At 50.2% G+C, this 25,361-nt stretch overlaps 1 pseudogene; it reads left to right on the forward strand.

Moving 5' to 3' along the window:
* The first annotated feature begins 24,069 nt into the window (after positions 1-24,069).
* On the forward strand, positions 24,070-24,765 carry LOC146754524 (protein MANBAL-like; annotated as a pseudogene).
* Positions 24,766-25,361: the final 596 nt, after the last annotated feature.

The raw sequence follows: 25,361 nt of genomic DNA on the forward strand, positions 1-25,361 counted from the left end.
TCTGGAGTCGATCATATAAGGGGTCTGAAGAGTGCTACACTCCAACTGAGAAGGAGATCTTAGCCGCGTATGAGGGGGTTCGGGCTGCTTCCGAAGTAGTCGGGACTGAAACACAGCTCCTTTTGGCACCTCGACTGCCAGTGCTGAACTGGATGTTCAAAGGACAGGTTCCCTCCACTCATCATGCTACCGATGTCACCTGGAGCAAGTGGATTACGCTGATTACACAGCGAGCGCGAATGGGAAACCTCAATCGTCCAGGAATCCTAGAGGTAATCATGGACTGGCCTGAAGATAAAAGGTTTGGAACATCACCAGCAGAAGAGGTATCACGTGCTAAAGAGGCCCCACCATACAACGAATTACCAGAAAATGAAAAGAAATATGCCCTATTCACAGACGGATCATGTTGCATTGTAGGGAAGCATCGCAAATGGAAAGCTGCTGTGTGGAGCCCCACACGACTGGTTGCAGAGGCCACCGAAGGTAAGGGAGAATCAAGTCAGTTTGCAGAGGTAAAAGCTGTCCAGCTGGCCTTAGATGTTGCTGAACGGGAGAGGTGGCCAATGCTGTATCTTTATACTGACTCATTTATGGTGGCAAATGCCTTATGGGGGTGGTTACAGAGGTGGGAACAAAACAACTGGCAACGGAAGGGTAAATCTGTTTGGGCCGCTGAATTATGGAAGGACATTGCTGCCCGAACAAAGAATATGGTTGTAAAGGTGCGTCATGTGGATGCACATGTGCCTAAAAGTAAGGCTACTGAAGAACAACAAAACAACCATCAGGTAGATAAAGCTGCCAAAACTGAGGTGGCTCAAATTGACTTGGACTGGCAGAATAAGGGCGAATTATTTCTAGCTCGATGGGCTCATGAGACCTCAGGTCATCAAGGAAGAGACGCGACATATAAGTGGGCCAGAGACCGAGGGGTGGACTTAACCATGGACGCTATTGCGCAGATTATTCATGATTGTGAAACATGTGCCATAATTAAACAAGCCAAAAGGATGAAACCTCTCTGGGAGGAAGGGCGGTGGCAAAAGTATAAATATGGGGAGGCGTGGCAGGTTGATTATATCACCTTGCCACGATCTCGCAGTGGTAAGTGTTATGTACTCACCATGGTAGAGGCAACCACTGGGTGGCTTGAAACATACGCAGTACCCCATGCAACTGCTCGAAACACCATATTAGGTCTTGAGAAACAAGTCCTGTGGCGACATGGCACCCCAGAAAGAATTGAATCTGATCATGGGACACATTTTAAAAATTCCCTTATAAATACTTGGGCCAAAGATCATGGCATTGAGTGGATTTATCATATTCCCTACCATGCACCAGCTTCTGGTAAAATTGAACGATATAATGGGTTGTTGAAAACTATGTTGAAAGCAATGGGTGGTGGAACATTTAAGCACTGGGAGAAGAATCTGGCAGAAGCCACTTGGTTGGTGAATACTAGAGGATCTGTCAATCGTGATGGTCCTAGTCAATCTAGCCCCCTACACACTGTAGAAGGAGATAAGGTCCCTGTTGTACATGTAAAGAACATGTTGGGAAAAGCTGTTTGGGTCCTTCCAGCTTCTGGAAAGGGCAAACCTATCCGTGGAACTGTCTTTGCCCAGGGACCTGGGTGCACTTGGTGGGTAATGCAGAAGGATGGGGATGTTCAATGTGTGCCACAAGGGAATTTGATGCTGGGGGAGTGCAGTCAATAATTTTATGTATTTATATATATATGTTTGCATGTGTAGTGTATTTTAGTTATTATAGTTGTACATTTAGTTATGTTACATGTAATTCTACTGTTTAGCTATCATAATTTTACATACGTGTATATATATGTATATATATATTTACCATGATGTAATAATGTAGAATAAGGGGTGGAATGTCATGGTTTTGTAATTTTGTAATTTTGCTATCAGTATTCCACATCATAACATCATGTAAAGTATGGATACTTCTATTGAATGTGCAGTCCACAGAAGAAGACTACATATCCCAGAGAACAACAGGGTTAATGATAAGTCACGGGACCAGGACGCTGTATAATCTCGTTCCCAGGCTGGAGTGCCCTCCTTCTTCTCTCGAACTTCTTGGAGAGTGGGAAGCGTTCCAGCCGTGTCGCCTAGAGTTCACAGTAGGCCTCTCGGTTTTCGGGGACTCTCTCTCTCTCTGTTTCGTTCAATTTGTTAGCCTCAATTATATTATATTGTGTTATCTTGTATTTCGGTATCATATTTAGTAAAATAAGTTTTTCCTCCTTAGATTGTCGCTGTTTTATCCCACTCCCTTTTTCCCCCTCCTTTCCGGGCCCCGGGAGGGGGGCCCACGGGGTGGCTTCCCCTGTCACGGGCATAGGTAAATCTAAGTAACCCGTGACAGATAGTCTTACCTGATTGTAACGAAGGAAACATAACAGACGAGGACGAAGCAATCCTGAAGAAAATGTATATAAACCCTGTGATTTCTTTATAGTGTGGGACTCTGACTTTGGACACTAGTCCTCAGGCTCCTGGGCCCTCAATAAAGCACCGCATAAAATGACTCAGGTTGTTTTGTGCTCTTTAACTACAGGCAACAGAGCCAGGTGGTCGCAGCAGCCTCTGTGAGCAGGTGGAGAGTGCGGGCTTGTATCCAAAGCACCGTATTGCTCTCTCCGGCTGCCTGCAGAATGGGGAGAACATGGCCATGGTCCTGAAGGACGTTGGAGTGATCTTCACTGATGGGCTGACCTTCGAAATAAAGTTTTATTATGTCTTCATAGAGAAGCTGCCAGGGAAAAAGAACTTAAGGAGAGCCGTTCGCAAGGTGAGCCGTAGGTTTCTCCATGGTCCGGGGCAGTCCTGTCAGCCTTGCTTGAGTTGGTCCCTCAGCTCAACTCCCTGCCAGAGAATCACGGAAAGATTGGAGCAGGAAGGAACCCCAAAAGGGCACCCGGTCCCACCGCCCTGCGGGGAATAGGGCACCTACCTCCAGATGAGGTTGCTCTGAGCCTGGTCCAGCCAGGTCTTGAATGCATTTCTGGGCACCCAGCACCTCTCTGGGCAAGACATCCCAGTGCCTCACCACCCTCCAGCCAAATCCTTCTTCCTCCCATCCAAAGCCAGTCTTCCCTCTTTCCGCCTGAAACTGTTTCCCCTCCTCCTATCCCAAGTGATCTTGCTAATGGTTTTAGAAAGCCTTCATGAAGCATGAAAATGTGCCTGTGAGCAAACAAGTAGAGAGAGCAGAGTCAAGGAGTTCACTCTAGAGCTCACTCCATGACAGTGGGAACAAACCCAGCGGAGCAGGAACAAATGTGCCTCCCTTCTCTGACACCGCGGTGTGGCACGGTACGGTGCGGCCCGGCCCGACCACGTGAGCTTCAGGAGAGGGGAAGGTGTCATGGGTTACCTAGATTTACCTATGCCCGTGACAGGGGAAGCCACCCCATGGGGGCCCCCCCGGGGCCCGGAAAGGAGGGGGAAAAGGGGAATGGGATAAAAACAGCAGCAATCTAAGGAAGAAAAACTTATTTTACTAAATATGATATCGGAATACAAGATAACACATATTATATTAATTGAGGATAATAAATCGAACGAAACAGAGAGAGAGTCCCCGAAAACCGAGAGGCCTACTATGAACTTCAGGCGACATGGCTGAAACGCTTTCTACTCTCCGAGAGTCCGAGAGAGAAACAACTCCAGCCTGGGAATGAGATTATATAGCGTCCTGGTCCCGTGACTTATCACTGACCGTGATGTTCTCTAGGATATGTAGTCTTCTTTTGTGAACTGCACATTAGATAAAAGTATCCATGCTTAACATGATGTTATGATGTGGAATACTGATAGCAAAATTACAAAATATCAAAACCATGACATTTCACCCCTTATTCTACATTATTACATCATGGTTAATATATATACATAGATACACTTATGTAAAACTATGATAGCTAAATAGTATAATTAAAAGTAACATAACTAAATGTATAACTATAATTACTAAAATACACTACACATGCAAATATATACATAGATACATTAAATTATTGACTGCACTCCCCCAGCATCAAATTCCCTTGTGGTACACATTGGACATTCCCATTTTTGTCCATTACCCACCACGTGCACCCAGGTCCCTGAGCAAAGACAGTACCCCGAAGAGGTTTGCCCTTTACAAACTCTGGAAGGACCCAAACAGCTTTTCCCAACACGCTCTTTATGTGTACTACAGGAACCTTAGCTCCCTCTATGGTATGTAGGGAGCTGGACTGGTTAGGACCATTACGATTACTAGATCCTTGAGTGTTGACAGACCAGGTGGCTTCTGCTAAATGGTTCTCCCAATTTTTATATGTTCCGCCATCCATTGCTTTCAACATAGTTTTCAACAACCCGTTGAATCATTCAGTCTTACCAGAAGCTGGTGCATGGTAGAGAATATGGTAAATCCACTCAATGCCATGATTTTTGGCCCAAGTGGTTACAAGAGAATTTTTGAAATGGGTCCCATTATCCGATTCAGTTCTTTCCGGAGTGCCATGTCACCACAGGATTTGTTTCTCAAGACCCAATATGGTGTTTCGGACAGTAGCATGGGGTACTGCGTATGTTTCAAGCCACCCAGTGGTTGGCTCTACCACTGTAAGCACATAACACTTACCACTGCGAGATCGTGGCAAGGTGATATAATCAACCTGCCGTACCTCCCCATATTTATACTTCTGCCATCTCCCTTCCCCCCGGAGAGTTTTTGTCCTCTTGGCTTGTTTAATTATGGCACATGTTTCACAGTCATGAATAATCTGCGCAATAGCGTCCATAGTTAAGTCCACCCCTTGGTCTCTGGCCCACTTATATGTCGCGTCTCTTCCTTGATGGCCTGAGGTCTCATGGACCCAAAGGGCTAGAAATAGCTCTCCCTTATTCTGCCAGACCAAGTCTCTTTGAGCCACCTCAGTTCTGGCAGATCAATCTACCTGATTGTTATTCTGCTGATCTTCAGTAGCCCAACTCTCGGGTGCATGGGCATCTACATGATGCACATTTCTAACCATATTCTTTGTTCGGAAAGCAATGTCCTTCCATAGTTCAGCAGCCCAAACAGGTTTACCCCTCTGTTGCCAGTTATTTTGTTCCCACTGCTGTAACCATCCCCATAAGGCATTTGCCGCCATCCATGAGTCAGTATAAAGATACAGCATTGGCCACCTCTCCTGTTCAGCAACATCTAAGGCCAGCTGGACAGCCTTTACCTCTGCAAAGTGACTTGATTCTCCTTTACCTTCAGTGGCCTCTGCAACCAGTCGTGTGGGGCTCCACACAGCAGCTTTCCATTTGCGATGCTTCCCTACAATACGACATGATCCATCAGTGAACAGGGCATATTTCTTTTCATTTTCTGGTAATTCGTTGTATGGTGGGGCCTCTTTAGCACGTGATACCTCTTCTGCTGGTGATGTTCCAAACTTTTTATCTTCAGGCCAGTCCATGATTACCTCTAGGATTCCTGGACGATTGAGGTTTCCCATTCGTGCTCGCTGTGTAATCAGCGTAATCCACTTGCTCCAGGTGACATCGGTAGCATGATGGGTGGAGGGAACCTGTCCTTTGAACATCCAGTTCAGCACTGGCAGTCGAGGTGCCAAAAGGAGCTGTGTTTCAGTCCCGACTACTTCGGAAGCAGCCCGAACCCCCTCATACGCGGCTAAGATCTCCTTCTCAGTTGGAGTGTAGCACTCTTCAGACCCCTTATATGATCGACTCCAGAATCCCAGGGGTCGGCCTCGGGTCTCTCCTGAGGCTCTTTGCCACAATCTCCAAGTGGGACCTTTCTCTCCAGCAGAAGTATAGAGGATGTTCTTTACATCCTGTCCAGTCCGTACTGGCCCCAGGGCTACAGCATGGGCTATCTCTTGTTTAATCTGTTCAAAAGCCTGCTGCTGCTCAGGGCCCCATGCAAAATCATTCTTCTTCCGCGTCACCTGATAAAGGGGACTTACAATGAGGCTGAAGTTTGGAATGTGCATCCTCCAAAAGCCCACTGCACCCAGGAAAGAATGTGTCTTTTTCTTGCTAGTGGGTGCAGACACGGCAGTGATTTTGTCGATCACATCTGTTGGGATGTGACAACATTCATCCTGCCACTTTATACCTAAGAACTGAATTTCCTGGGCACGTCCTTTTACTTTGCTTCGCTTAATAGCAAAGCCGGCTTGTAGAAGAATTTGGATTATCTGCTCTCTCTTGTGAAAACTTCCTCTGCTGTATCGCCCCACACAACAATGTCATCAATGTACTGCAGGTGTTCAGGAGCACCACCCTGTTCCAAGACAGCTTGGATCAACCCATGGCAAATGGTTGGGCTGTGTTTCCACCCCTGGGGCAAACGTTTCCAATATATACTGAATTACACAATTATACTGAATGCCCCTCCAGGTGAAGGCAAACTGTGGCTTACATTCTGCGGCCAAAGGAATGGAGAGGAAGGCGTAAGCAATGTCAATGGTGGCATACCATTTGGCTGCTTTTGACTCCAGCTCGTACTGGAGTTCCAACATGTCTGGCACAGCAGCGCTCAATGGGGGTGTGACCTCATTCAGGACATGGTAGTCTACCGTCAGCCTCCATTCTCCACTGGCTTTATGCACTGGCCATATGGGGCTGCTAAAAGGTGAGTGAGTTTTACTCATCACTCCCTGATTCTCCAACTGGCTAATCAAGTCATGAATGGGGAGCAAGGAATCCCTGTTGGTGCAGTACTGCTCTCTGTTCACTGTCTTTGTAGCAATCTGTACCCGCTGCTCTTTTACTCATAGCAGCCCCACAACAGATGGGTCCTCTGACAGGCCAGGCCAAACAGACAGCTGCTTAATGTTGTTCATATCTACAGCATCTATTCTAAAGGCCCATCGATACCCCTTCGGATCCTTGAAATGCCCCCTTCTGAGTTAATCACTACCCAGTATACACAGAGCACGTGGACCAGTCACAAATTTTTGCCAGTCTTTGCCAGTGAGGCTTACTTTGGCCTCCAGCACAGTCAATTCTTGAGTCCCCAGTCACTCCAGAAATATGGATTGATTCTGTCCCTTCATGACTGGAGGGCATTAGAGTGCACCGTGCACCGGTATCCACCAGCGCCTTATATTTCAGTGGTTCTAATGTGCCAGGCCATCGAATCCACACAGTCCATTAAACTCTATTTTCCCTCTCCCGACCCTGACTGAGGGCAGGGCCCCACTATTCATTACCTGTGATGACTGGAGCAGCTCTACTGGCGGTTGGTCTGTTTTGTAGTTCCCTCACCCGTGCTCGTAGTACAGGAGTAGGCTGGTCATGCCACTTCCTCATGTCTTCTCTGTGGTCACATAGGTGGCGCCACATGGAAACATGTGGTGCAATCTTACTGTTGTTCCTTGCTCAAGCTAGAAAGTGTGTGCGTCTAACAGCTGAGAGTTTTGATGATACAGGTTGGGAGTAGTGTTCATCACCTTAAATTAGTTTGATCAGCTCCTTCAGTAGACTTCCTTGATCGTTCTGATCTTCATTGAACGTTTCTGATACTTGTACTTGTTTGTTACGATTTCTTGTGCATTTTATCCAGTTGGTTTTCTACTCGTGAGATGGCAGAAATTGTAGTGTGCAGTGGGGGGAGCTGCTGTTCGTAGTTTTGAAGTGTCGTAATCAGTTCAAAAACTCGTGGTCTTCTCTGTTGGTCCTCGTATCTTCTGTCTTCTTTATGCCTCTTAGTTGTTTTTGTGGTTTTTTTTTGCCTTTCTCGGTGCTGATACAGACCTCTCACCTGGATCTTCTGCTGCCTCTTCCTCTGCTTCTCCTTCTTTTCATACTAGACTCGAGGACACAGAATCACAGAATCACAGAATTGTAGGGGTTGGAAGGGACTTCTAGGGATCATGGAGTCCAACCCCCTTGCCAAAGCAGGTTCCCTACACCACGTTGCACAGCTCGGCGTCCAGGCAGGTCTTGAATATCTCCAGAGAAGGAGACTCCACCACCTCCCTGGGCTGCCTGTTCCAGTGCTCCGTCACCCTCACTGTAAAGAAGTTCTTGTGCACATTCATGTGAAACTTCCTATGCTGTTTCAGCCCATTTTCCCTAGTCCTGTCCCCACGCATTACTGAAAAGAGACCAGCCTTGCCACTATTGTCCTCACACCTCAGGTATTTATAAACCTGGATCAAATCCCCTCTCAGCCTTCTCTTCTCAAGGCTAAACAGACCCAGTTCACTTAGTCTCTCCTCATAGGGGAGATGCTCCAGACCCTTCACCATCTTTGTGGCCCTCTGATGGACTCTTTCCAAGAGATCCCTGTCTTTTTTGTACTGGGGAGCCCAGAACTAGACACAGTATTCCAGATGAGGCCTCACCAGGGCAGAGTAGAGGGGGAGGATCACCTCCCTTGACCTGCTGGACACGCTCTTTTTAATGCACCCCAGTATGCCATTGGCTTTTTTGGCTACAGGGGCACACTGCTGGCTCAGGGCCAACCTGTCATCCACCAGGACGCCCAGGTCCCACTCAGCAGAGCTCCTCTCCAGCAGCTCTTCCCTCAGCCTGTACTGGTGCATGCAATTATTTCTTCCTAGGAGCAAGACTCTACTCTTGCATTTGTTAAACCTCAACCGTTGAATGGACACCCGTTTCCATTTCTTGCCTTCACAGGGGCAACTGATATTGTTACTGGTGCCTCCTGTGACTCATCAAAGTTGACTTGGAGATTTTCTTTTTTGGCTTGAACCTCAGATTGGAAACTCTCTCTCTCCAGAATAGCATTATACAGGACACGGTATGCATAAGCCAAACCACAAGTAAGGTTTACCTCCTTAAATCTCTGTATGCCGCACCATCTCTGACTCAAATACTCTCTTAATTTCTCAGTATCCCGCAGGTGTTCAGGAGTGAAATACCAGAACACTGAGGGTCCCCACGCTTCTAAGAATTATCCTGCACTTTTCTATATACCCTGCCATTCAGCACTCTCTGATTTTGAAGGAGACTTCTGCATAGAACGAATAGAGAAAAGTACTGTCACAGTTTGAATGAAAATCCACCTGCGTCTGTGACAGGGGGCCGTGGGCCCCACAGGGGCCCTAGGCCGAAAGGAAAAAAAGTTAATTAGGTAAACAGCGGCAACGATCTAAGGAGGCACACTTATTTACTAAATACTATATCGAAATACAGGATAACACAATATAATACAATATAATTGAAAATTGAGCTAACGAATCAATCAAAGTAGGAGAGAGAATGAGTCCCGTAACCGAGAGGCCTACTGTGAATCTAGGCGAAACGGTGAAGGCTCCCACACACTCCCCTGAACGCCAGAACTCGAAAGACGTCAGTCCACCCTGGCAGTGAGATAATATAATGTACAGGTCCCATGACAAATCTCTGACCGTTTTGTTCACTGGGAGATGTAGTCTTCTTCTGTAAGTTGCAGATTCAGTAAAATTATTCATGCTTCATATGAGACAGCACCCCGGAGAGGTTTGCCCTTTCCAGACGCTGGAAGGACCCAAACTGTTTTTCCCAACACGCTCTTTATGTGTACTACAGGAACCTTATCTCCCTCCACGGTACGTAGGGAGCTGGATTGGTTAGGACCATTACGATTACTAGATCCTCGAGTGTTGACCAACCAGGTGGCTTCAGCTAAATGGTTCTCCCAATTTTTATATGTTCCGCCACCCAATGCTTTCAACATAGTTTTCAACAACCCATTGAATCGTTCAATCTTACCAGAAGCTGGTGCATGATAGGGAATATGGTAAATCCACTCAATGCCATGATTTTTGGCCCAAGTGGTTACAAGAGAATTTTTGAAATGGGTCCCATTATCTGATTCAGTTCTTTCCGGAGTGCCATGCCGCCACAGGATTTGATTTTCCAAACCTAATATGGTGTTTCGGGCAGTAGCTTGGGGTACTGCGTATGTTTTGAGCCACCCAGTGGTTGCCTCCACCATGGTGAGTACATACCGCTTACCATTGCGAGATTGTGGCAAGGTGATATAATCAACCTGCCATGCCTCTCCATATTTATACTTTTGCCATCGCCCTCCCCCCCAAAAAGGTTTCATCCTCTTGGCTTGTTTAATTATGGCGCATGTTTCACAGTCATGAATAACCTGAGCCATAGCGTCCATAGTTAAGTCCACCCCTCGGTCTCTGGCCCACTTATATGTTGCATCCCTTCCTTGATGACCTGAAGTCTCGTGGGCCCACCGAGCTAGGAATAATTCACCCTTGTTCTGCCAGTCCAAGTCTATTTGAGCCACCTCAGTTTTGGCATCTCGATCAACCTGATGGTTATTTTTATGTTCTTCAGTAGCCTTACTTTTAGGCACATGAGCATCTACATGGCGCACCTTTACAACAATGTTCCTTATTCGAGCAGCAATGTCTTTCCACAGTTCAGCAGCCCAAACAGGTTTACCCTTTTGTTGCCAATTATCATCTCCCCACTGTTGCAACCACCCCCATAAGGCATTTGCCACCATCCATGAATCAGTATAAAGATGAAGCATTGGCCACCTCTCCTAAAGCCAGCTGAACAGCCTTTACCTCTGCGAATTTACTTGATTCTCCTTTACCTTCAGTGGCCTCTGCAACTTGTCGTGAGGGGCTCCATACAGCAGCTTTCCATCTGCGATGCTTCCCTACAATACGACATGATCCATCTGTGAATAGGGCAAATTTCTTTTCGTTTTCTGGTAGCTCATTGTATGGTGGTGCCTCTTTAGCACGTGATACCTCTTCTGTAGGTGGTGTTTCAATTTTTTTACTCTCAGGCCAGTCCATGATCACGTCTAGAATTCCAGGACAACTGAGTTTTCCCATTCGAGCTCATTGAGTAATTAATGAAATCCACTTACTCCAAGTGGCATCAGTAGCATGATGGGTGGAGGGAACCTGTCCTTTAAACATCCAGTTTATTACTGGCAAGCGAGGTGCTAGAAGAAGCTGAACCTCTGTCCCAACTACTTCAGAAGCAGCCCGAACCCCCTCATACACGGCTAAGATCTCCTTCTAGATTGGAGTGTAGCGCTCATCAGACCCTTTATACGCTCGACTCCAAAATACTAGGGGTCGGCCTCGAGTCTCTCCTGAGGCTCTTTGCCACAAACTCCAGGTGGGACCTTTCTCTCCAGCAGCACTGTAGAGGATGTTCTTCACATCTTGCCCCGTCCGTACTGGCCCCAACACGACGACACGGGCTATTTCTTGTTTTATCTGCTCAAAAGCTTGCTGCTGCTCAGGACCCCATGAGAAATTATTCTTCTTTCATTTCACCTGATAGAGGGGGCTCACTATGTGGCTGTAGTTTGGGACATGCATTCTCCAAAAGCCCACTACTCCCAGAAAAGATTGGGCCTCTGTTTTGTTGGTGGGTGGAGACATAGCAGTGATTTTGTCAATCACATCTGCTGGGATGTGACGACGTCCATCTTGCCATTTTATACCTAAGAACTGGATTTCCTGGGCAGGCCCCTTCACCTTGCTGCGCTTAATGGCAAAACCAGCTTGCAAAAGAATTTGGATTATCTGTTTCCCTTTCTTGAAAACCTCTGCTGCTGTATGGCCCCACACTACAATATCATCAATATACTGCAAGTGCTCAGAAGCATTACCCTGTTCCAAGACAGCTTGGATCAATCCATGGCAAATTGTTGGGCTGTGCTTCCACCCTTGAGGTAAACGGTTCCAGGTATACTGAATACATCTCCAGGTAAAAGCAAACTGTGGCCTACATTTTGCAGCCAATGGGATGGAAAAGAAGGCATTAGCAATGTCAATGGTGGCATACCACCTAGCTTCTTTTGACTCCAATTCATACTGGAGTTCTAGCATGTCTGGCACAGCAGCACTTAATGGAGGTGTGACTTCATTCAGGCCACGGTAATCTACCGTCAGCCTCCATTCCCCACTGCTTTTACGCACTGGCCATATGGGGCTGTTAAAATGGGAGTGAGTTTTGCTAATCACTCCCTGATACTCTAATTGGCGAATTAGCTTGTGAATGGGGAGCAATGAGTCCCTATTGGTGCGGTATTGCCATCTGTGAACCACTTTGGTGGCAATTGGTACCTCTTGGTCTTTCACCTGGAGCAACCCCACAGCAGAAGGATCATCTGACAGACCAGGTAAAGCTGACAGCTGCTTAACATTGTTTGTGTTAACAGCAGCTATCCCAAAGGCTCATCGATACAGCTTGGGATCCTTAAAATATCCCTTCCTAAGGTAATCGATTCCCAGTATACATGGAGCCTCTGGACCAGTCACAATAGGGTGTCTCTGCCAGTTTTTACCAGTGAGGCTTATTTCGGCCTCCAACATAGTCAATTCTTGGGAACCCCCAGTCACTCCATGGATATATATTGGTTGTGTCCCTTGGTGACTTGAGGGCATTAGGGTGCATTGTGCACCAGTGTCCACCAAGGCTTTATATTTCTGTGGTCGAGATGTGCCAGGCCACTTAATCCACACAGTCCAATATACTCTATCGTCCTTTTCCCCCCCCTGGCTGGGGGCAGGGCCCCTCTATTGTTTACCTCGGTGGCTTGCAGCAACTGGAACTTTCCCCTTCATGGAAGAGTTCACCTTGGTGGTTGTTTCACATTGTAATTCTTTCACTCGTGCCTGAAGTGCAGAAGTGGATGAATTACACCACTTCTTCATGTCCTCCCCATGACTACAGAGGAAAAACAAGGCAAGACGTGTAGTCTTATTGTTGTCATTTGCTTGAATACGAGGTGTCTTATCGTTGTCATTTGCTTGAATACGAGGACGTCTCTTTTTTATGGTTGAGAGTTTCGATGATACGGGTCGAGAGGAACTCATGTTGTTTAGCTTTCTCAATAGGCGATCATGGAAATCCTGGTCTCCATCATCTGGTACCACCATGGATTCATCTACATCAGGCACGTTAGCCAATTTGTCAATAATATCACTTTGTGTTCCCTCCATTTTGTTTAATCTTTCCACTATTTTGACAATGGCTGATGTATACAGGTTAACTTCTGTAGCGCTTATAAATAATTCAAGTTCCTGAAGCCTGCTAATTAGTTCATTCACAAGGGGTTTCCTTTCCCCTTTGCCATATACTAATGCAAGTGCACAGGCATGCTTTTCTGGAGCTGCCTTTGTAAAGTCACGCCACATTTGTTGTGGAACGCAGACTGTCTCAGGATCATGTAATTGGTTTGGATCGTTACAATTGAAGTGGGGGCTGTATAGCATTTCCACCAGGGCACTTTCTCTCAAAAATTGGGTACCTTTCTCTATATCAGTCCATTTCTTTTTCTCAGGCACCAAGTCCCGTTTAAAGGGAAATGTATCTCTTTCCGCTATCAACATCCGCTTCCAGAGGGTGTAAGACTGATTTTGGCATGTGCCAATACCTCTGTCCGCGCGTGAGTCCCTGGAAATGCTACCCAGTTGGCGAGCTTCACAGCCATCGAGCCACGCACTTTTGGCACCATTGTCCCAGCATCGAAGTAACCAAGTGACCATATGTTCTTTTGGCTGACGTGTGAAATCCTTTCTTAGATCTCGAATTTCACTCAGTTTTAAAGATTGATCAATAATGGTCCCCCTGCACTCCTGAGTCCCCCTGCTCTCCTAGCTCCCTCCGCTCTTCTAACTCCTTCTGCATTTTCTCTAACTGAGTTGAAACTCCTTTTGTCTTTCGCCCTCTTACAGGGGCAACCAACATTGTATCTGGTGTCCCTGATGGTTGGTCCAATTGGACTACATGAGCCCCCGGTGGCTGGTCAGATTGGACTACATGTGCCCCTGGTGGCTGGTCAAATTGGACTACATGTGCCCCCAGTGGCTGGTCAAATTGGACTACATGTGCCCCTGGTAGTTGGTTAAATACATTCAGCTCACCCCGGAGGGCACATAGCTGGTTTCGGAGAGTGTTCCGCTCGAACTGTATGGCATCGAGCTCAGTCTGGAGGCTGTCATAGTTGGACTGGAGAGTGTTGTACCCTAGCCGGAGGACGTTATGCTCGGATTGGAGGGCATTTTGCTCAGTCTGGAGAATGCTGTGCTCAGACCGGAGGGCGTTATGCTCGGACTGAAGAGTGTTGTGCTCGGACTGCAGGGGTCGCAGTTGGTTTGGAAGGCATTGTGCTTGGGCTGGAGGGTGCCGCGCTCAGACTGGAGGGCGTCATACTTGGACTGGAGAGTGTTGTACCCAGACCGGAGGGCATTGTGCTCAGTCTGGAGAGTGTTGTGCTCGGTCCGAAGGGCATTGTGCTCAGTCTGGAGAGTGTTGTGCTCGGTCCGGAGGTCATTGTGCTCGGACTGGATAGTGTTGTACTCGAACTGGAGAGTGTTGTGCTCGGACCGGAGGGTGTTGTGCTCGGACCGGAGGGCGTTATGCTCAAACTTAAGAGTGTTGTGCTCAGACTGGAGGGTGTCGCAATTGGGTTGGAAGGCATCGTGCTTGGGCTGGAGGGTGCTGCGCTCAGACTGGAGGGTGTCGTACTTGGACTGGAGAGTGTTGTACCCGGACCGGAGGGCGTTGTGCTCTGACCGGAGGATGTTACACTCAGACTGAAGGGCACTGTGCTCTGACCAGAGGGCGTTGTGCTCGGACTGGAGATTGTCGAGTTTGGATTGCTTACTCTCATTCTCGGCCCTGAGACTCTCTCTCTCAGCCTCAAAATCTTCCCTCTCAGGAATGGTATTGAATAAGGCCCGATAAGCATTAGCTAGGCCCCAAGTCATTTGTGCCTCCTTAGATCTGCCTGAGCCACAACATTCCTGTCTCAAATATGCGGTCAAACACTCAGGATTCTTTAAGTGTTCGGGAGTAAAGCTCCATGACACTAAAGATGTCTGTCTTCTAAAAGTCTCTCCAAAGTCTCTCCACACTCCCTGCCACTCAAGGCAAGGAGTGTGACTTTCAAGGTCAAGCTCGCAGGTGCAGAATCGCAAACCTAAGATATCTCCTTAACAGAAAAAAAAACTTGCAGCTCTGTTAAAAGCTAAAAGAGCAACAGAAGAAAACACAGAAAAACAGCAACTCAATTTGCCCGCATTCTCCACCAAAATCTGTCACGGTCTGAACGAAAATCCACCTGCGTCCGTGACAGGGGACCGTGGGCCCCAGAGGGGCCCTAGGCCAAAAGGAAAAAAAGTTAATTAGGAAAAGAAAACAGCGGCAACGATCTAAGGAGGCACACTTATTTACTAAATACTATATCGAAATACAGGATAACACAATATAATACAATATAATTGAAAACTGAGCAAACGAATCAAGCAAAATAGGAAAGAGAATGAGTCCCGTATCCGAGAGGCCTACTGTAAATCTAGGCGAAACGGTGAAGGCTCCCACACACTCCCCTGAACGCCAGAACTCGAAAGACCTCAGTCTAGCCTGCGACCGAGTTAATACAGTGTCCAGGTCCCATGACCTATTGTGTTGTTCTCTGGGAGATGTATTCTTCTTCTGTAAGTTGCAGATTCAGTAAAATTATACATGCTTTATATGATGTTATGCTGTGGAATACTGATAGCAAAATTACAAAATTATTAAACCATGACAAGTACATTCATTGATATTGATAACATGAACGTGAGTATGAATACTAGTATGAACACTAACTCGGCTTTCCTAAAACGTGTGGCAATCTGGGAAGACAGCCTAGATAACGGATTGAACATCATGGAGTTTATAAGGGAATAGGCGGAGGTTCTGAATGCCTTCTTTACGTCTGTCTTTAAAAGTCAGACCACTTATCCTCAGGGTACTCCTCTCTCTGACCTGGTATCTTCTGGGGAGCACACTAACCCCCCTGTGATTCTGGAAGAAATGGTCAAGACTTACTACTCCAACTGGACTGCCACAAGTCCATGGGGCCAGATGAGATCCACCCGAGAGTGCTGAGGGAACTGGCAGAGGTGATAGCCGAGCCGCTTTCCATCATCTGTCAGCGCTCCTTGTTGACTGGTGAGTTCCCAGAAGACTGGAGGCTCACCAATGTGTTTCCCATTTACAAGAAAGGCTGTAAGGAGGATCCAGGGAACTACAGGCCTGTTAGCCTGACCTCGTTTCCAGGGAAGGTTATGGAGCAGGTTGTCTTGAGGGAGATCACGTGGCATGTGTGGGATGACTCAGGGATCAGGCCTAGCCAGCATGGGCTTACGAAGGGCAAGTTCTGTTTGACCAATCTGATCTCCTTCTATGGTCTAGTGACCCCTCAGTAAGTTCACAGATGACACCAAATTGGCTGGGAGTGTGGATCTGCCTGGAGGTAGCGAGGCCCTACAGAGGGATCTGGACAGGCTGGAGTGCTGGGCTGAAGCCAATGGGATGAGGTTCATCAAGACCAAATGCCGGGTCCTGCTCTTTGGCCACTACAACCCCAGGCGGTGCTATAGGCTTGGGCTGGAGTGGCTGGAAGACTGCGTAGAGGTAATGGACCTGGGGGTATTGATTGATGCTCAGCTGAACACGAGCCGACTGTGCCCAGGTGGCCAAGAAGGCCAACGGCATCCTGGCTTGCATCAGAAACAGTGTTGCCAGGAGGAGCAGAGAGGTGACTGTTCCCCTGTACTCAGCACTGGTGAGGCCCCACCTCGAGCGCTGTGTTCAGTTTTGGGCCCTTCACTGCCCCCCCCCAACAGGCCCCAGCCCGACCTGAGCCACGTGACAGGAAGTGCTTCCTGAAGGCGGCGGACAGCACTTCTGGGCCATGGCGGCATGGCGGCGCGGGGCCAGTGAGCGGGGCCGGGAGGAGCAGGCTCTGTGCTGCGAACGGGGTCGGGCCTCGGTGCGGGGGCACGGAGGGGCTGTCGGGGGAGGAGCTCGCGGCGCTGCCGGCACCCAGAGGCGGCTCCCGGGCGGCTCCACGGTCTCGCTGTGCTGCGGAGTCACTCGGCCGGCCCCAAAAGCCTGGAGGCAGAGCCTGAGCCGGCCCCAGCCTGGATCGTGTGGTGCGGCTCCGGCCGTGCTGGGCTGTGTGGCAGGAAGAGGAAGACGGCCGTTCGTTTGCCGGCCGCTCGCTGGCTGTAAGATCCGGGTGGCGCCGAGGCCCTGTTAAGAAACGGCGTGGATGAAGGTTTGTACGGATGGAGTGGGTCTGGATTGCAGTGAGAGGGACGAGTCCGGGCTGCGGTTTGGCGTGGTTGTGTTGGTTGCTTTGAAGGGCTGCCGTCATAGGGCGGAGGGAGGGAGAGGGAGGGAGCTTTTAACAGTGAGGGCAGTCAGGAGCACGTCGCGTTTCTGCCTGCTGTGTTGGCGCTGCCGTAAGTCTTTGGGTCCCCAGGGAGGCTCTGCGGTGTCCCGATTCGAAGGCAGGATTCAATCCTGCTGCAGCCCGTCCATCGCAGGCAAACGCTGCTCAGGGCCGGCTCCTCTGTGCCCTCTTGCTGGCCGGAGAGAAGGGCTGCCTGCTGGGCACAGGGAGCGCCTTGTAGCTCCCGTGCTGTGCCCTGCCCTCCAGCCCCCTCTTCATCCTATGTGGAATGACACTCCCAGCAGCACAGGTGCCATTTTGGAATTTTCCCCATGTCACAGCTCTCACCTTGGTTGCTGCTGCCCCACCCGTCTCACTCACCTCTGAGAGTTCTGGGCAGGTAGCAGCCATGTCCAGCACAAAGAGAGGGAGAGAGGATTGTAGTGAGGTTTTAAGTGGGAAGAAGGAGCTGGGGGCACCAGAACCGAAGAGGAGGAGGGGGCCCGCCATTACCATCAAGTGGAAGAAGGGGAAAGGAGCCCGCTTCCATCGTGCCTGGACCAGCCCTGTGACCACCACCCATGAGGAGCCGATGGAGGTGGATCCCCCTCCAGAGGAACCGATGGAGGTGGATCCCCCTCCAGAGCAACCGATGGAGATGGATCCCCCTCCAGAGGAACCGATGGAGGTGGATCCCCCTCCAGATTAGCCAATGGAGGTGGATCCACCCACGGCATAGCTGGCCTGGCACCACACCACCGTGCCAGGCCCCGCTTTGGCGTGGTCACAGCTTCACCATCGCTGGTCCAGGCACTCGGCTCCTTTCCTGCTGCGCAGCCCCTGCCCCCAGCGTTTGCTGGGTGGCATTATTTAACATCATCTTCTCTTCCATCTTGTTGCTCTTCCTGTTCTGTGGGCCCCCAGTTCTTTCTTCTCCCTGTTGGAGTTAGGTGCTTGTTCTGTTCTTTGTTGTTGATGGTAGCGTTAGGTTAGTGTTAGTGTTCAGTTTAGTTTTAGCGTTAGGCATAGGTTCCTGTTTGTCCTTTAGAGTTAGGCATAGGTTCCTGTTTGTTCTTTAGAGTTAGGTATAGGTTCCTGTTGTTATTTTAGAGTTAGGTATATGTTCCTTTTGTTATTTTAGAGTTAGGCATAGGTTAGTGTTCGTACTGTAGAGTCAGGCATTGGCTGCTACACTGAAGTAAAAGTAACCGCTGCTCTTTGGGTAAGCACACAGCTGGTTGCTCACTCCAAGCAATGAGTGCGACTGCCCTGAGAGCGGAGGGTTGATGACATCTGCGATGAACTGAATTTCCCTCTTGGGACTTTTCCTCTGCAGAACATGGAGGAGCAGAGTGTGAGTGGCTGAGAAATGGAGCTGGGACTCAGGAGAGCAACACGTGGCTGTGTCGCAGAGCTCCCAAAGTGTGGCCACTGCAAGGTAGGCGTGCCTTACCATAAGCGTAGTTCAAGCACAGCTCCTGGCACTGTCTGCAACAGATCCACTCTCTGTGCTTTCTTTCGTCGCTGGTGATGTGCAGCACAGCCACGGCACAGCCCTCAGTACGTACCCGAGGAGCGTGAAAAGGTAGGTGGTGAATTTTCATCTTCCTAACGCTAGGATTAGGAATGGTGAGCATTCCTAAAAGAGTGGCCATGAAGGTGTGATCTGCCTCGGAGAGAAGTTGATTCTCGCCTCTTCAGCTTTTCTCTTCTTTTCTGTCCACCTGTCCTTTCCAGCTCCTCCTCCCCTCAGCTGCAAGTGGGGCAGTGCTTGAGTGTGAGGACTCTTCCTTGCAGGCGGTTACAGACAATGCAGATGTGAGTTTCGTGTCCTTCCTAGTTCTTGGGTCAGTAGCCCAAGGATATCTTCAGAACAGCTCTCTAAGTCAGCCTGTGCCGGCAGTGTGCATGAGAGAAATAGTGCCTCTTTTTTCCCTCTCGCAGCAAGTTGCCTCCATAAGAGCAGTAGAGCAGCAGGCTGTCTGCGCTATGGCTGCTGAAAGGCATTTCTGGCCATCTGAGATCCCTGAGCCCACGCTAATGAAGAACATGCTGCGCCACAGACTCTTTTACGGAGCCGTTTTGCAGCTTCTCTGTGCTGGCCATCATGCTGCCAGTTTCCAAGTCCCCAAAGGCAGTAAGTGGTGCTCTCACGGGCTGAGAGAAAGGCACGGGCAACCGGCTGGGAGGGAACCATCTGTAGCTGTTGCCAGCAGCCTGGAGGTGCCAGCTCGTCTTATCCTGCAGCTGCTGCTGCACCCTATGAGCTGCCAGGCAGAGGGTCCACCTGCCCATGCAGGGACCGCTTTGTAGGAAAGGGTTTTAGATTCTGGTTTGCATGGGATTTGGGGAATGAGACAGATGTGGAGTTTCTTGTGTGCCCGACTGTCAGGAAGGCAGTTCCCAGTTCTGGCAGCCCAACATGCCCAGGAAGGTGACTTGAGCTCCCAAAGCAAGCCATCAGCCAGTTGTTAGCTGAGAAGGTTTCCTGAGCGTTTCCGAATTGATTCTTGTAGGACTCAGAGAGTTTGGGGACTGAGACTTGGGAGAGAGTGAAGAAAGCCGAGGCAAGCGCTACTCAGCTGAGGAAGAAAGCCGAGAAGGAAAGCAGAAAGCAACGATGAGGGCTTGAGCAAGAATCCACGAGGGACAGCAGAACCACCTGCAACGCTTCCTCGGAGGTGGCACCATTGGCAACAGTCAGTATGGTCGAGATTTCAGGTACGGCCGTGCTTTCCCTTTCGTGGACAATTGGGAGGAAAGAAGGAAGCTGGAAGGGAAGGGCTTGTGCTGCATTAGAAGCAAAGAGGGCTTCACCCGTGCAGGACTTGATGTATGTCAAGAGCTGGAGACGCTGCGTTCCTTCAGGGTGCTTCAGCTCGATCCCTGTTTCAACGTATTGATTACTAGCTGACCTTATAGCATGTCTTTAGTCATTGTTAGTATCCTCCCTACTTAATTTTGTGTTGAAATGTGTTTTAGTTGCATTTTGCATCTCTTCGTTTCAAATAAAAGCGAACCAAACTTTCTAAAACTGGTGCTGCCTCTTTCAGTAGCTGCTCAAAACGTGCCTGGCTTGGGCTGGCCATTGCAGGGTGATGAAGCGGTCGGCTTCAGGTCCCTCCCTGGAAATGCAGCTGCTTTTCCCTGTTTCCCTGTTGGTGTTCCGTACCTGTGGCCTTTCAGCCCACCTGGAACTGCTAGCGACAGACTGTGAGCATCCCCTTGCTCTGAGAGGGCTGAGAAGAAACCAAGGGAGAGGAAGCAGCGCGGGAGGAAGAAGGGTGTCCTTACGCTCAGCTCCTTGAGCTTGTCTGTCTTCCCGGCTGGCTCTTTCAGCCTTCTGATGCACCGTGTGTTGCTGTTTGCCCTGGGAAGCCCAGCTGCAGTGTGGAGGAGGAGAGGGCAGCGGGAGGGCTGCAGGTGAACGCACCTCGGGCCCAGAGCTGAGCCGTGAGCCGGAAGGGCCCTGAGCCATGCTGCGCTGCTTCAGCTCCAATGGCTTCAAGCGCATGATGGGCAGCACCACGTGTTTAGTGCCAGGGTGCTGCGAGAGCACGTTGCTGAGCCAGAGCCCAACGTGGAGAGGCTGGATGCCAGGAGTGTCTCGTGGCCATTTTCAATTGGCACCTTGGCGTCTTCCTCCTTCCACCAGCCTGCACAGTGGACTCGGTAAAATGAGCCACAAGGCACTGCCTCCTGCTGCCTGCATGGCAGCAAGCAGCACTGCTGGAGGTGAAAGAGAGGATTGTTGAGCTGTGTGCAGCAAAGGACCTGGATGTGAAGGAGGGAAACCAAAGATTGATGAGTGGTCATTGCATCTCAGGTGTGGGTCTGGGCTCAGTCTGTGCAGCAGCACTTCGGGGCTGGGGCCAAGCCCGGTGCCCGGGGCTGTGCTGCCTGCAGGGGGCTGAGGGGCTGTGGAGCTGGGGCAGCCGCTGTGGGTGCAGCACATGGGCATGGGGGAGGGCCGGCAACAGGGAGGGCGTTGGGCCTGAGCCCAAATCGTGTTTGTTACAGCACAGGGGCTGCAGGGGATGCCAGGAGCGCAGAGCAGGGAGGGCTGGGCTGTGTGCAGGACACGGCATGAAATCTTCCCTTGGCAGCTGCTGAGCTTTCCCCCCAAGGCTTCAGACTCAGATGATGAGGTTCTGCAGTAAAGCCAGCCAGGCCATCCTGATCCTGCAGGGTTAGGAAAGGGCACAGCAGAGCAGTCAGTGAAGAGCACAAGGCAGTGAAGTGCAGCACGAACCATTGATTGCCTGCACAGATGATCTTCTGCAGCCACCTCCATTGAGATCTGCATCCTGAGTGTGGATGGAAAGTGAAGGGAAAGGAGGAGCAAGGGATGGAGGGGCAGGAAGCGCTTCGTGCTGGCGGGAGCAGTTCCGGGCCATGGCGGCGTGGCGGCGCCGGGAAGGTGATCGGAGCTGGGAGGAGTGGGCTGTGTGTTGCCAACAGGGTCGGGCCGCGGTGCGGGGCATGGAGGGATGTCGGGGGAGGAGCTGGCGGTGCTGCGGCACGCAGAGGCAATGCGTGCGGTGCCAGCGAGTGCATGGAGCTGAACGAAGGTGTGTAACATGTCCTTGCTCTGGCTGTCAGTGAGCGGGATGAGTTGGGGCTTCAGTTCTGTGCTGGTGTTTGTTGCTGGGACCGGCTGCCTGAGCAGAATGGGGTCAGCGAGAGGGTGGTTGGACAAGTGGCAGCATCAGGAGCACGGTCCGGTTCTGCTGTGCTGATGGTGCTGTACGGCTGTGGGTCCCCACTGAGGGTCGGTGAGGCAGCGCGGCCCCGTGTGTGTTTCAGCACAGTGTGCGGACGTGGGATGTAATCAGAGTGACTGGAATGCGAACTGAGTCAGAGGTATTACAAGGAGAGGCTCTGGATTTGAACATGGAGAGCAGAGCTGGTGTGTCCCAGCAGGCAGGCGTAGTCAGGTACCCTTTGGAGCCTGCTGTTGTTGGCGCTGAGCTCAGGAGCCCCATCAACGTGGTGCTGCATGCTGCGTATAGCAGCGCCAAGAGATTCCCTTGTCAAAGAAGGGGTAGGATGAAGGTGGCCGAGGGCCCTTTGCTCAGGGCCGGCTCCTCTGTGCCCTCTTGCTGGCCGGAGAGAAGGGCTGCTCGCTGGGCACAGGCAGTTCCTTCTGGCTCCCGTGCCGTGCCCTGTCCTCCAGCCTTCTCCTCATGCCCTGTGGAATGCCAGTGCCAGCAGTGCCAGCAGTGCGGCTGCCATGTTAGAACCCTGGCCATGTCACCTTGGTCACCGCTGCCCCACGCAACGCACTCGCCTCTTAGAGCTCCGGCCGTTGACAGCCATGTTGGGAACCAAGAGAGCGAGGCTGGAGGATTCCCAGGATTTAGGTGGGAAGATGGAGCCGGGGACCGCAGGGTCGAAGAGGAGGAGGAGGGGGCCCGCCATGACCATCAGGCAGCAGACAGGCAAGAGAGCCCGTTCCCATCACGCCTGGACCAGCCGTGTGACCCCCTCCGTGGAGCCCATGGAGGTGGATCCACCTCCTGATGAACCCATGGAGGTGGATCCACCTCCTGATGAGCCCATAGAGGTGGATCCGCCCACGACACAGCTGGCCTGGCACCACACCTCCGTGCCAGGCCCCACATCCTTACCATCTCAGCTCCACCATTGCTGGTCCAGGCGCTGGGCTCCGTACTGTCTGCGTGGCCCTCGCCCCCAGCATTAGCCGTGTGGCTTCATTTAACATCATCTCCTCCTCTGAGACCTCTGAGGGCCCCTGGATCCATCTTAACCCTATTTCTATTGTTCTACACATTGTACTACAATTTTAGTGTTAAGTTTAGTTGCACTGTTAGGAGTAGGTTATTGTTAGTGTTTTTTAATTAGGAGTAGGTTATTGTTCATGTTTTAGTGTTAGCAGATGATTGTTCCTATTTTAGAGTTAGGTATAGGTTATTGTTCATGTTTTATTGTTAGGTCTAGGTTTCTGTTCCTGCTTTAGAGTTAGGCGTAGGTTACTGTTCCTACTTAGAGTTAGGTGGGGTCCTACCAGCAACTGGCAGCAAACAGTGCTCACTCGGTAAGCACACGTCTGCTTTCTCACCCAATGACATGAGTACTGCTCCATGAGTGGGGAGGTCTGTGACATCTCTGAGGGATGGGATTTGCATCTTGTGACTTTTCTGTTGCAGATTGTCGAGCTACAGAGCGTGAGTGGCTGTGAAATGCAATTGGGCTTCATGGAAACAGTCCGGAGCTGTGTCTGGAGCTTCCTGCGTGGCCATTGTAAGGTAGGTGTGCCTTACTGTAAGCGTGCTCTGAAGCAGTGTTGGTTAAGCACAGCTCACTCCTCTGTCTTCAACAGATCAGCTTTCTTCACGCTTTATTTCTGTGGCTGGCGTTGTAGAGCACAGCAGCAGCAAGACAGCAAACACGTCCACAACCAGGTACGTGAACATGGGAAACTTTAATTCTGTGAATAATACTGGTATTAATATTAATAAGGCAGTGGTCACGCATGTGTAATGGAGCTCAGGGATAGGTTTATTCTTGTCTGTTAAGCTCTTCCCTTATTTGACATCCACCCGTCCTCTCTTGCTTATCTTCCCCCCACCTGCAAGTGCAGCAGTACTGAAGGCTGAGGGGTCTTTTCCTAGGCAGGCGGACAAAGGCAACTGAAATGCAACTTTGATGTCCCTCTTTGTTCGCGAGTCAGTAGGCCCTGGATATCATCCCAGCAACTCTCTAAGTCAGCCTGGAAATGTTTGCTAGCAGGAAGTAACCCCATTGCAGTGCCTGACACTAACGATGCCATTTTTCCCCCCCCTCACAGCAGGCAGCCTCTGTGAGAGCAGTGGAGCAGCAGCTGTCTGCTCTATGGCTGCTGAACTGCATTTCTCATCACCTGAGATCCCTGAGCCCACCCTAATGGAGAACGTGCTGCGCTATGGACTCTTGTTTGGAGCCCTTTTCCAGCTCCTGTGTGTGCTGGCCATCATCCTGCCAGTTTCCAAGTCCCCAAAGGCAGTAAGTAGCGCTGTGTGAGATTAATAGGAATGCTCAGGCAGTCAGCTGGGAGGGAACCGTCTGTAGCTGTTGCCTATGGCAGTGTGCCCCGGCACTGCTGAGAGTGCCGCACTTGGTTCTGTCCTTCCTTCTGCACGCCAGCAGCCTTGAGGTGCCAGCTCATCCTATCCTGCAGCTGCTGCTGAGCCCTGTGAGCTGCCAGGCAGAGGGTCCACCCTCCCAGCACAGACCGCCTTGCAAGAGAGGACTTTAGGCTCTGGTTTGCATGGGATTTTTGGGAACTAGACAAAGGTGGAGTTTCTAATGTGCCCTGAGGTCAGGAAGGCAATTTCCAGTGCTGGCCCCCAAAGCTGCTCGGTCAGGTGACTTGAGCTCTCAAAGCAGCTGTCAGCCAGTTGTTAGAAAGCTCCCTAACTGTTTCCCAATTGCTTCTTGTAGGACTTGGGGGGTTTTGAGTCTCAGACTTGAGAGACGGTGAAGAAACCCAAGGCAAGTGCTGCTCAGCTGAGCAAGAAAGCCAAGAAAGAAAGCAAAAAGAAGCGATAAGGGCTTGAGCAGGAAGGCACAAAGGACAGCAGAATCGCCTGGAATGCTTCCTCTGAGGTGCACCAAAGGACACACACTGCGTGGTCTTGTTTTCAGGCATGGCCGTGCTTTCCCTTTTGTGGACTGCGAAGAGGAACTAAGGAAACTTTAGTCATTACCAGTATCCCAATTATTTGATTTCATATTGAAATGTATTTTGGATGCATTTAGCATCTCTTTGTTGCAAATTAAAGCAAAACAAACATATGAATAGTGGTGCTGCCTCTTTCATTAGCAGCTCAAAATGCGCCTGGCTAGGGCTGGCAATCACAGAGCCATGAAGTGGTCGGCTTCACGTCCCTCCCTGGAAATGGAGCTGCTTGTCCCACGTTTCCGTGTTGGTGTTCCCAACTGGTGGCCTTTCAGCCCATCTGGAACTGCTGGCGATGGACTGTGAGCATCCCCTGTTCTCCAAGGGCCGAGAGAAACAAAAGTGGCATGGGAGGAAGAAAGGTGTCCCTGCGCCTTGAGCTTGTCTCTCTTCTGTACTTCTGTAGATACTGTATATCTAGTGCTTGTTCTTTGAGAATGATGACCTCTTTGTTAGGTGTGGGGTT

Source organism: Coturnix japonica, chromosome W (assembly GCF_054131305.1).
Source record: "Coturnix japonica strain WE chromosome W, WE-NBRP24, whole genome shotgun sequence".
Classification (NCBI taxonomy): Eukaryota; Metazoa; Chordata; class Aves; order Galliformes; family Phasianidae; genus Coturnix; species Coturnix japonica.